Source organism: Loxodonta africana, chromosome 27, assembly GCF_030014295.1.
Source record: "Loxodonta africana isolate mLoxAfr1 chromosome 27, mLoxAfr1.hap2, whole genome shotgun sequence".
NCBI classification, from domain to species: Eukaryota; Metazoa; Chordata; class Mammalia; order Proboscidea; family Elephantidae; genus Loxodonta; species Loxodonta africana.
The window spans coordinates 17,504,125-17,516,157 of NC_087368.1; the positions used below are offsets into that span (position 1 = coordinate 17,504,125).

The 12,033-nt window shown below is 38.8% G+C and overlaps 1 protein-coding gene across 4 annotated transcripts in view; it reads right to left on the bottom strand.

Moving 5' to 3' along the window:
* SATB1 (SATB homeobox 1) overlaps positions 1-12,033 on the bottom strand; it is a 109,287-nt gene that overhangs the window by 96,912 nt on the left and 342 nt on the right. The window contains exon 2 of one of the 4 annotated variants that reach the window (XM_064277353.1): positions 11,768-11,856. The exons of 1 other annotated variant lie outside the window; for it this stretch is intronic. The gene's annotated coding sequence lies outside the window, so the exon portion shown is untranslated. Of the gene's footprint in view, positions 1-6,082; positions 9,684-11,767; positions 11,996-12,033 lie in introns of those variants that run through there. 2 more of the 4 variants (XM_023554928.2, XM_023554922.2) reach the window with 2 other exon arrangements.

Consider the following 12,033-nt stretch of genomic DNA (forward strand, 5'->3'; position numbering starts at 1 on the left):
TCCTCCAATGCAAGAAAATGGCTCTCTTTTCAGGTTTTATTCACTATACTGTAATAGCTTAGGAAAAGAAGAGAAAGAAGCACAGATAAAACAAACCAATAAGAGTACCTTAAGTCCAAAATTATTTTTGGATGTTTTTCAAAAGAGTAAAAATTAACTACACTCATGAAATGGTGGACCCTCCCAATTGAATGCGCTTAGGGTACCCCCCCCCCACACACACGCTTAGCATAGCAGTATCACTGTAATCTATCTAATGACTCATATTTCATTATGGAAATGTTCTCTGCTTTGATTTTGAAAAGGACAATAGTTAGGTAATCTACAGATAATCTCACAGATACATACATATTTAGGTATACTTTACTTTTTTTTTTTACACAAAAAAATATATTTTGTTTACAAAAAACAAAGGGCTTTCAATTTGTCAGTCACTTTAAGGGACAGTAATAAGGTTTCAAGTATTTACTTCTGCATGTAATAATTTGTAATATCCTTTCCTATATTACCTTATATTCTGTTTCCTATCATTGATTCTTACTGCTGTTCTATTAGGGACTTTTATATAATAATAGAATTTTCAGTGAATTGGAAATTCATGTATAAATGATATTTTATTGTACTTCATACCTTCGTATATATACCACATTTTTTTCTGATGCATTACTCAGAATTAATATAGTGAAGCCAAATTAAAAAGATATACTTATTACGTGCAAAAGTATTAAATAAAATACTTAAAAAATAGTTTCATAATATAGGTATAGCTCAAGCATACCCAGTTACCTATTTTGCAGGTGCCTATTTTTCTATTTCTTTATTAGTATGTTTATTGTGAAATTTAATTCATTGGATAATTAACACAGACTATAAATACACATGCAAATTTCCCACTGATATGAAGCAAAAAAGTTGGTAAATGATGCTACAGTATAAACTAGGTGGGAAAAAAAGAACTAGTAAGCCTTGAGGCTATTTTTTAATCATTTATTTTTATTTATTCTGTAGAGACTATTTTCATTTGTATTTTTCGATATGTATAAGCACACTTGGGAAAGAAACAAACAGCATATTTATGAAAAACCTGATGGGGACCAGCTTGTAACTGTTTTGAGATTGTATTCCCTTAACGTGGGCAACACCCACAGTTCTTCTATACTGAAGAAACACGACATATTCACATCCCACTGAATGGGAATTAAACATCTTCTCTCTCCTGGGTGGTAACAAGGCTCTCAGAAAGAACTTTTGAGTTCACTTTGCACAAAAGGGTCCTGTCTCTCAAAATCTCCAGCACTGTATGCAAAAGTAAAGGCCTGTCCACGGCTGGTGTCTGCTGCACTTTAGGACAGAAACCACATCTTGTGACATTTCAATCGATTTGAGAAATCCAGTTGTTTGGCAAACATCTGAGATCATGAATAAATGTACATATAATATACATAGAGCATAATATATATACACAGATAACCTGCATGCATGAGAGTATTATACGATTTAAAACTGGTCTACCACCGTTTTCATCAGAAATCCTTTAAATCCCAGAATTAGTGTAATATCCCTATTATTAAGCAACTCCTACAGAAAAAAAAAAAAAATTTTTTTTTTTTTTTTTTCAGAAGAGAGGGTAAATAACCTAGTGGGAAAAGCAGTGGAGAAAAGATAAGGAAACTAGATTTGTGTCTTGCTTCTTCCTTTACTAGCAAGCTGAATGACCCTTCATAAGTCAAGGAGGATCAGGTTCTGTTATCTATAAAATGAAGGGGCAGAATCTGATCATTCTCTAAGACCCCATAAAAGGTCTATACTACTAAATTTAATGAAACAAAAAAAAAAGTTCACTTTAAGGAGAAAATAAGGATGTAAAAGAAAATTTCTCACATGTTACATTAGATGTTTATCTAACAGACAGGTGTCAAACAAACATACAAACGACAACAACAAAAAAAAAACCCACTAAGGCAAAGAGAAACTTTAACTCACCAGATTCCATCTGTTACATCTGAATTCATGCATAATTGATTATCCATGACTGGTAAGTTCTTTTCTCACTAGCCGACCACAGTTTTCTAAACATTATGCATTAAATCACTTTTTTTTTTTTAAAGTAGACTACATTTCAGAAACAGCAAGGGGCAGAATAAGAATATTTTAAATGAAAAATTACATGCCAGTTAATATTAATACAGCTGACCTATGTTTAAGGGAGAGAAATTTTAATCATGTGCATATTAAATATTAATACCCTATTCTGTTATTGTTATAATAAGGTTAAGTAGGCTTCTCCATGCTTAAAGAAAGAGAGAGAAGTAGGAATACATAATGGTGCAAAAAAAAAAAAAAAAAACACAGAGACGGGAGACAGACATAAGGAAAATGTGTCAACAATAAACAAGAGGAAATGAGAAAGAAGGAAAAGATGAAGGTGGAAACTAATCTCTATGTGTCATTATGACTGCCAGAGTACTGGCAAAGAAGCAGCATCCTTTTATTTCAATTTTAATCATTTCTGAATTTTAATACCCGGCTCCTTTTGTAATTCTCCTGGCATTCCCCATATGCCTCCATCTCAGCCAAAACACTGGTGTAAATTAAATGGCAGGCAACCACACCACTGATGTAGCCTCCCCAAAGAACCTACCAGGTGACCAAAAGCAGAAAAGGTGGATCTACCTTACCTCCCTGAGGAACGCTAGCCAATTAACTGGCTGAATGGTCTCCACTGTCTTTAATTTTGCAAAGAAGGGCTGTAGGTAGGTAATCTACAGATATAGAGAATCATTAAAAAAAATAAAGCCAGCCAGTAGTAATACAATAATCAGTGACCATCAGGGCCTGGAAAAATGAGTTTGCTCTCGCTGGCACTAAGGAGCATCACATGATTATTTAATTACAGCTCTAATTTTTGTCTCGTGGATGGCAACATATCAACAATTAATAGGGCAAATAGAGACTGTGTTTTTAAAGAGATAGAACGTGCATGATAACGTAATAGGTCACACAGCGGCGCACCCACTCAAGGAACACTTTTCTTTGCGTCAACTAAATAAGACTGTCTTGCAAATAGGTGCACACATTTAAAAAAAAAAAAAAAAAAGGCAATTTTAAAAGGAAGTGTCTTTTTTTGGATAAGTTTCCTAGAACACCCAGAACTTTTCAGAATGTTTTAGATGGAGCTAACAGAATCCCAGAGCAATTCTAGTATTAGTTTTAAAGAATGGAGTTAAATCTTCATTCATATAAACACCCTCAATCACAGAACTTTTCGAAGTAACGATAATAGCTGCAATGAAAAATGTCTTTTTATCCCCAATAATTACAGCTGATATTTATTCAATAGGGTCTTGAAAAAAACCTCCTGAACAGTTAGAGGTCAACTGGCCTTAGACCACTTGTCCTGGTCTTTTTGATTCCAGAATATCAGAAAGATGATATTCCACAGTGGCCTAACCACAAGGACCTCAGAGAAGTGCTCTGTGTTAACACCAGTACAGTTTGTTACCACAACCAAACGCCAAAGGACCATGGACCTGAACAGAGATGCTTAACCTAATCCTGGAGTCAGACAGAGCCCTGGTGGCACAGTGGTTAAGAGCTCAGCTGCTAGCCAAAGGGTCGGCAGTTCAAATTCACCAGCCACTCCTTGGAAACCCTATGGGGCAGTTCTACTCTGTCCTATAGGGTTGATAAGAGTCAGAATCAACTTGACAGCAATGGGCTTGGTTTTTTGGTTTGGGGGTCAGACAATAAGGATAATACAGAAAACCTGAGTACTATAGTCAGAAAGTGACACAAAGCATATAGTTAAAGAAGAAAAACATTTAATTATCCAGAAAACTGAGGATTAAGTGTTCAGATAACTCCAATAAAAAGAGAAAATTAGGGAGAAAACTCTCTTCCTCTAATAAATTAGCATAAACTAAATTCACTATCTTATTGATTTACAAATTCTTCAACCGGCTCTTACTATGTACAAGGCACAGAATGCTAACCGTAAAGTTTCTCCTATTTTATATCTTATGGACACGTACCTTACACTTAATTCAGTTTAACAGTTTAATAACATGTAGAAATAAATAACAGCAGCACCTATAAACTTCATAAAGACACTGGGAACATTAATGCATATTTAAGTGCTATGTTACAAGGTTACGAGGTCTATATATGGAAATTCATCATGGGAATTCAAATGGTTAACCAATTGGCTAGACCTGCCTAAGTAAGGGTAAGTCCATCTTTAAGACCCTTTAGTTTCTGTCACTTGTTACCTCGCCACAAGACAAAGCAAAAACCCAGGTTTGTGATTTGAACAAAGACTTACTGTGATCAACTCCTCAAATACATGTCAAATGTTAGGCTGTAGAGAATTGTAAAGAAACATAACTTGGCTAAAGAGACAGTGACTAAAACGATTCTATAAAAAGAAGCATTAAACAACAACAAAAAAAAACCAAAACCAATGCCATCGAGTCGATTCCCACTCATAGCGACCCTATAGAACAGAGTAGAACTGCCCCATAGAGTTTCCAAGGAGCGCCTGGCGGATTCGAACTGCCGACCCTTTGGTTAGCAGCCATAGCACTTAACTACTATGCCACGAGAGTTTCCAAAAAGAAGTATTAGGAGGTGTTAAATCAATTCAATAAGCTTTTTATGGTTGATTTTGGCCAATGTCATCAGAAAACAAGAAAACGTGGGCGTCTCAACATACAATGTGGGAATGCAAAAACCGCTGAGGGGCAACAATTACGAATGCCACTGGCAGAAGCAATCAAGACAATACTAATTATGAAAAGAGAAAGGAAAAGAACAGGAAGAAAATTTTAGATGCCACTGAAAAGTTTTTAAATTAAGTTGTTTGAGTACGAAACCTCTGATAATTCCGGACCAAAAATCTGACTCCATACATCCTAAAAGAATTTTTTAAAAGGAGACCAGCAAGCAGCAGCTTGTAGGTAAGTGTATACATCATTCTTTTATAACATGATCGTTAATATACAGTTAACATGTCTCCGAAAAGGCTGTAATTAACTGTCTACTGCTCTAATAACACTAATAACTGTACAGTATTATTAAAATACAATGACTCCATACAAACTAAGGCTGTCATTTTTAAACTTGTAAGATAATGTTCTAAATTGTTTTTGAGTTCTCTTAAACCACCCAAAAAGAAGCCCACCTCTAAGACTTTCTTGTAAAAGCCTAGTTATTAAAAGTCTTCTTTCCTACCAGTCAGGAGAAAGCTAACATTACACAGCACATCTCAACATACATTTCAGCTGGCAAAAATACAATGGAAAACACTTAAAATATTTTATAAATTCTACCAACTCTTTTCAAATTTACAGTTGTAGGCATTTTAGTTTAGTACCTCATTCACTGATAAAAATACTTTCTGGGAGGAAGAAAGGTTTGCTGTATCAAGAACCACATAGCCCTGTTGCTAATCCCAAATGATTTCCATTGTCTGGTTCACTGGAATAGGCAAACTCAATTGCATTCAACATCAAACAGCTAATTGTGGATATGCTATGCTCAAGACTATCTCCATTTCAAAAGATATCTGCATACACTAGGTTCTATTTTATTTATAATAATTATTACAATAAAATATTTATAACATAAACCTCTTTTACCTTAAAGTCCTTAACATTACGGACATTAAAAGGCCAAACTGTCATTGACATGCTCTTAATGGCATATCAGAAACCACTGCGTAAGACTAGAAAGGCACCTCTAGCAATCCGCTACACTATATGCCTTGCTTCCAGGAAAACTGCGTCTACAGAATTCTCCCTCACACAGAGTACAGATTACCTTTTTCTTTAAGTATCTTAAGGAAAGAAGGTTTAAGAATTTCTTCTGGGAGTTTGCTACCGTATTTCACAACCCAAAAAGAAATGTCCACTAAAGAATTTTTCTTGGTATCTGGTCCCAAATCATATGCAGTTGAGAAAAAACAACTTCCAAACACAGAGACCTCCTCTGCCCCTCACCACCGCCACCAAATGCCTATCTCACACTGTGGCTGTGACCCCGGCTCTCCATATGAAACCGACTGTAGGAACTTTTTGGCACTTACCCTCCAAAGCTCAGAGGCTGCTTGCTCTCAGGAGCTAGTCCTACAGGAGAGCTCTCAAAAAGTAGTCTTTGATGAAGTGACAGTGATGAAGTTCTCCCTGGCACCGCTAGCAAGGCAGAAGCATCCCCAAATGAGGTGGTTACCAGTTGCCTGTGAAGCAGCTGGACCATTACCGCAGTTCTGAAGGTGCGTCACAAATCAGGTCATAGCTCTGGGTAGAGTCCACCCACTTCACCCAGTACAACACCCTCTACTTCCTGCACACCTGGGGGGAAGGGCGGTGGAGGAGGGGGACCTGAGCAGGGCCACAGACAGTCTAGTAAAGGCACAGCCAGGTGCAGCCTGAGAACTGGGTTCTTCTGCAAGCATTTCAGCCTCATTTGGGGGACCTGCACCCCTAGGTCCTCAAAAATGCATGCAATAACAAGCGGCTCTAAAATGAATAACAAAATATTGCATACTAAAATACTGCACAGTTAAACGTTTTATCCAGCCATCTCTTTTCCTCCACTGGAAACCTGAACAATTCTTAATTCTGACTGCAAGATACTCCTCTACCAAAAGTTAAATAACTGGACTGAATAAATTTCAGCAGAAACTAGGGACGTAAGTGCTGGGGTATCAGTCAACTAATTTTCATCTCTCGTAAACTAAACTAGATCACTGCATAAACTGAATGACATTCTTGAAAGTCCATTGAAAGAGGTGATTAGAATTTCTATTACAAACCTTCTGACAGCAACAACTGTGGAAGCGATACAGGATAACTTGAACGAATAAAAATAGGCCAATATGCTGGAGAAACGCTACAACTACTAAATCTCGCCCTGAATACATATACACACAATCTGTATCTATTTACTCTGAAATGAAATATCTGATCTTAAAAAAGACTTTAAAAAAATAAACAGCAAAAGGTACAGTTGGCATAAGTTCAAAAGTACTAAATAATGTGTGTTAATGTGTTGATCACACTCCACGAAGACATCAAGTTTAAAGAGACTTACCATGGAGAACAGCACTTAGGAATGATATATAAATTACCATAGGAGACACTTATTCTTTGGTGTAGCGAAGGAGAAGAACCTTGTACAACAGATTTGATTTATATGCTGTATTAAGACCACGTTCTGCTCTGATGTCAATGGAATATATGATTAGCAATTGACAACTGTGTGTAGACCATGAGCGTAAGAGCTACTTAGAGAATGTAAGCGAAAACAAGCATTTTCTCAAAAGTTAGTTATGGGTTTTAGAATTCACCTTAAAACATATTTTGAAGTTTCAAGGGGTCTTACCAGAGAACAGTCTTGTAATTAAAATACAGAACAACACATACATTTAATATTATAAGAAAGTAGAAATCTCCTTTCTCTTAAGGTTGGCAAACTAACAAGTAAGAGTGGTAAGAATATTCTCAGGGGAAAGCAACGGTATCAATCAAGCAATCAATAAGCCCCACTTTGTACTCATATTTGCAGATCTCCATCAAAAACTGAAGCATTTTATCTAAGATTTAGAAGGGAAGACACTTTCTCAAAGTTATTATCTAAGAAATGACATCGTTTCAGTCATCGATTTGGAATGTTACAGAAAGTTAATTTAGCAAACACACACTTCAATGTGTTTGAAGGTATTTGTCCTGAGGTTGCTCCAGGATGACTATTAGAAGGGGCACGCAAACTCTTTTTGGATATTGATGTTATAGTTGAGGTATGCAAAGTAAAAGTGCGTACCATTTCTTTCAACTGGTTCTTACATGACAGAAATGAGATGAAATTACTTCTCTTTAAAGTTTTGCCACTGGGAAATGAAAAAAACTCCTCCCTACCTCTAGCCCCAACCAGGAAGAGTCTGAAGTCCTGGATTACAGCACAGGTAGATATTAAAATGGAGACAGAGCCGTTATTTAGTGATGACAGGAATATAAATACGTGCACTAACCTATAAACTGGTATTTACTTCAGGAAGGTAAGTAATATTTTTCCTCTGATTGCTGAGCTGTCAGTTTAATGCAGCGTAAATAAACAGTAGGTGCCTGCTAGTTTGAAGTAGGAAGTGTTCATTCCACAAGAGGAACAGATTACTGAAGCCTGATGCTCATCATGCTGAAACATAACTTTCATTTTACCAGAAAATATACTCTACCATGGATGGTTTTTCGTGCTTGATCTACTAATTAACTTAACTCTTGTCAAAATGTAAACCAATTTGTAAAAATCAACTCAAGAGTTTTGGAGTTCGCAACCTAAATCAATTTGATAAGCAAGAGGAATGACTCTCCTGTAATCTGATCACAAAAGCTAAAAATGAATACTTAATATAATCAGCATAAGCTATACCAAACCAAAAAGACAAAGAGCAGATTTAAATAACATAGAATTCAATAATCTGAGTTATTTCATTTACTCAAAATCCTCATTTGCTAATTAAAAGCATAGAGAACCTTTAATATTTTGCAACCTTGTGCTATTTAGGTCTGTTCAATATGTTTGTATGTTCTCCTCTCTGAAATATCTCACGGTAAACCAGTCATAAAACTCACATCACACTTCATTCCAATAGGAATATTACTGAACTCTTCTGAGAGAAGCGGCAAGTTTGAAGGTCAAATGATGATACCCTTCCTAACAGCATTCTTGAAAAATGTGTCCCCCCCCCCATTTTATATATGCTACAAAGCTATGATGGTTTATAGCAACTAATTTTCTCCTTATACACAAATACTGAGCAAAATATTTCATGGCATCATTTAAAAGGGGAACCCACCTTATCTAAAAAGTCTGAAAGACAATTTGGGGAGACTTCTATTTAAAACATGAACAAAAAAATTGATAACTAATCGATCGTACAGGAAAAGAGTGGGGTGTGAAAAGAATATTTTGCATTTAACTACAACATGTCTAGACAGTCTGAAGACTGATTCAGTCATATGCATTTATTTTATGTACTTCATCAATCCCAAGTACTAATGTAACATAAATTAGTCATCCAAGACAACATGTGTGGAAGAAACGATGTCTTACGTAAAGAGCACATCTATGCGTGGCCCTCGGAAATTTACAGAGCAGATGAAAAACCACTAGAGTGCTTTACAGAGTCCCTGCTGTATATCCGTGTTGTGTTTAGCTTGATAGTGTTTGTAACCAAGAGATTTTTACAATAATGGGGAACAGGTGCCTGTCACCTGACCTTTTAGGCCTAATTTACAATCCACAACCTGCCACATGAAAAAAAAAGATCATTGAAAACCTTCTCCTGATCTTTTAAGTCTTAGCTAAGTTAATGCAGGCTTCAACCATCACTCAGCATTTTCATATCTTATCCAATCAGGTTCACAGAGCTGGCAACAGACTCCTTTGCAGAAGAAATAAACCAATATTCATTTTGTTGCTGCTCGTGTTTAAGATCCCGGGAGACAAAAGAGCTACTTTTGTAGATTTATCAACCAAAGAATATATTAATTTATTAAAACAACTGCACAAAAGGCATTCCTTTTAAATACTTTTACATACAAAGAACTATTATTTATTACATATTTCAGCTTGTGGGAAAATGAGGAATGCATTGATTCTGTAAATAACTATTCAGACTTTTGGAAGTCTTTTTAGGTCTTCTCTCTCTATCCGCCCCCCCCCCCCACCCACTCCATTTTAAGGAACCAGTACTTTAGGAAGGAAATCCCTATTTGTTCCTTTTCATTCACCATTTGTATTCATTATTCAGAAAGGAACACAAAATTGAACCGTGATTTTATTTCTCTTGTATAATCTTGTTACATCTAGCCGTATTCAAATTCAACAATGCTTTGTATTTTATAGCTACTGTTTACTTATTACGTATTACATAGGACTGAACAGCTCTACATTTAAAATACTGTTTCCATTAGAAAAAATATGAAGTAATAAAGTGTCAAATGGAGATGAGGAATAGACATGTTTGGTATGTTTATAAAACGCACAGCCGTTTAAAATGTGCACAAACAGGACACATATTTTGCCAGTGTTTTGTTTTACGTGGCATGCACGCTGCCTAAAGTGTATTTAATAATATGCCTAACCAAGTTAATTAAAGTATTTATGTCTGGTGATTGTGTTAAATACTTGGAGAGGTAGTGAAAGATACAGCCAGTTACTTCTGCTAACTAAAGTTGAAATTATGCACTTATTATAACCTTTTCTAACAATGTGAGAAAAACAGAGTAAATATATTAAATTTGTTGCACAACAGATGCTTAGGTTGTTAATATTTAAGATGCCTATTCATGCTATTCCTGTCTGCACATTTGTCAAAAATGTAAGCTTGAATGCTAATGTTTGCCAGCAGACTGGAGCAGCCAGTATATGAATGTACTACCGTTCTGCTAAAATAATATGCAATAGAAATAAAGGACTGCTGCACGAGCACCAAACAGCAGATTAAAGGTTTTGAGAGCAAACCCCTCAACCTTGGTTTTCTCCAGTCTTAAAGTACGCTTTGGTTTTGTGCAGCTACATTTGACTGTACAGAAGGAATTCCACATTCCTGACATCTCAGAAAAATCCACGTTATCGAGGGTGTAAATTTCAATAAAGTTTCAATGGGATGAGTTACTCCATCAGCAGCAAAACACATTGTGAATTCCAGGGACTGCTCAGGACAAAACCTGACACTGGGCGGCTGTGTTTTACTCATTCTTACCCCCTTTCTCTGTCCTCTTGGGAAAGTCAGGTCCCCTTGGCCTCCCAGGATGCAGGCGCAGAACCCCAATTAGTCCAGGCAGAGAGACTCTCTCCCGGATAGGGCATCTTTGGGTATCCCCTTGTCTCTTTCACAACCATATGGAGTACAAGTCACATTTGCCTGGAAGTCTGGAACGCCGCTGAGAAAGTTCATGGAGGAAAGGCGCAGGGGTCAAAGTTGCCAACCAGGGCACTCTGAGGGCGACCCTGGGGTTGACACTTGTAAGTGAAATGTGCAACGCTCTGGGGGAGGCCGGAGCCAAAACTAAGAGAAAGAGCCCTGCGTCCTTCTCCTCTCAGTTTCCTGGGGTCATCCCCAAGGTGTCTTACTGAATGCGTTTCCCCGGGACGCGCGTGTCACTCCCCGGACCTGCCACCTGCCTGTTTCGTCCCTTCCACGGTAGTCTTCCAAACCCCCACGCTCCGCCGCCCTGGGAACTTCAGCAATGGTGCGCTCGGAGAAGGCCGCCGCGCTTGGGTCCCCGACCGCAGGAGGGGGACACGGTGCGGGCCCGGAGGCCGTACCTGAGGTACCCCAGCTCCCGCTAGGAGGAAGCACCTCCTTCCTGCCTCCAGCCCCACTTGGAAGCCACATTCCTGCCGGCAGTCCCTCCAGCACCGACCTCGCCACAGCCGACTAGGGCTCGAAGGCGGAGTGCCGCGGCTTGCAAACTCCCGGCTCAAACTTGAGCGCCCCGGTGCCGGAGTGGCTCCCGGGATGGAGAAGTTGCCACAAACTTCCCAGGCCCCTTTCCGCCCCGCACTCGAGCAGCCACGCCGATGGGGGCGGAGGAAGGCGGAGATGGACTGGGGAAGGATGCTGAGCCGACCGGCGATCCGACCGGGGAGCGTTTCCACTCCCCCAGCCCACTCAGCCGCGCGCCTTTCTGCCTGCCGGGCCCGGGGGCCGCACAGAGAGGCTTCCCTTTCTCCCCATTTACTTCCTTCAGTCTTTTCGACTCACTTTTCTCTTCCAAAAGAGGCCATACCGAGGTCCTGGAGGGGCTTGTGCAGCCCGGGTCTGTCGGGCAGGTGTGTTAGTGTGTCCACACCCTAAGAGAGAACGAATGGTATCTTCAAGTCCCCCATCCCGGTGGCTCGCCCTCACTCCACTGGCCCACCACTTTGGGATCTGACTGCGCGAAAGACCCCTGCCGCCTGGCGCCCACAAGAGGGGAGCCGAGTCGCCCCAGCAAGGGGCACCATCAAGAGGGGAGCCGAGTCGCCCCA